Source organism: Harpia harpyja, chromosome Z (genome assembly GCF_026419915.1).
Source record: "Harpia harpyja isolate bHarHar1 chromosome Z, bHarHar1 primary haplotype, whole genome shotgun sequence".
Taxonomy (NCBI): Eukaryota; Metazoa; Chordata; class Aves; order Accipitriformes; family Accipitridae; genus Harpia; species Harpia harpyja.
Genome location: NC_068969.1, coordinates 25,964,420 through 25,965,025, shown reverse-complemented (window position 1 = coordinate 25,965,025; position 606 = coordinate 25,964,420).

Genomic DNA, 606 nt, shown 5'->3' with positions numbered 1-606 from the left:
CACGTCCCTGCAGGGCTCCTCATCCCTCTTTTATCGATTTCTCCATCTCGCTGTCCTTTTCCCTTGAAGCCGTGAAAAGCCGAAATCGGGACTCAATAGTCAAAAGACTATTCAGCAGGTATCCTTTATTGCAGCGCTGGGCATACAGGGCATTTCTCCTCCTATTGTGTGTACCTGGTCAGGCTAATTGCATAGTTTATATACAGGTTCTATATATGTATTCAGCAGATTTCTGAGAAAAGTTTTACATATTCATTAGTTTTCTGGGAACTCATTATCATCATATGTAAACGTCCTTCGCGCAGGCGTACTCGAGGTCTCTGGTGGTCTTCAGGAGTCCTCTGGCGGTCTTCAGTAGTTCTCCTTGCTTGTCTGCCGTTTGACCCTTCTCGGATGATTCTGCACAGTGCGATCTTCTGCATATTTGATACAATTTATCCTAAAGAGTGCTCCTTAGTGCTTCTGTTATCTATGCTTACCCTTTGATGTAATCCATATGGATACTTCTAAGCTAAGTTATCGGAGAGGGCTAAAGTCCTAATCTTCTTCAGAAACTGCAAGGCCATCCAAAACCAATTTCTCCTATGTTTTGTAACATACAGAACT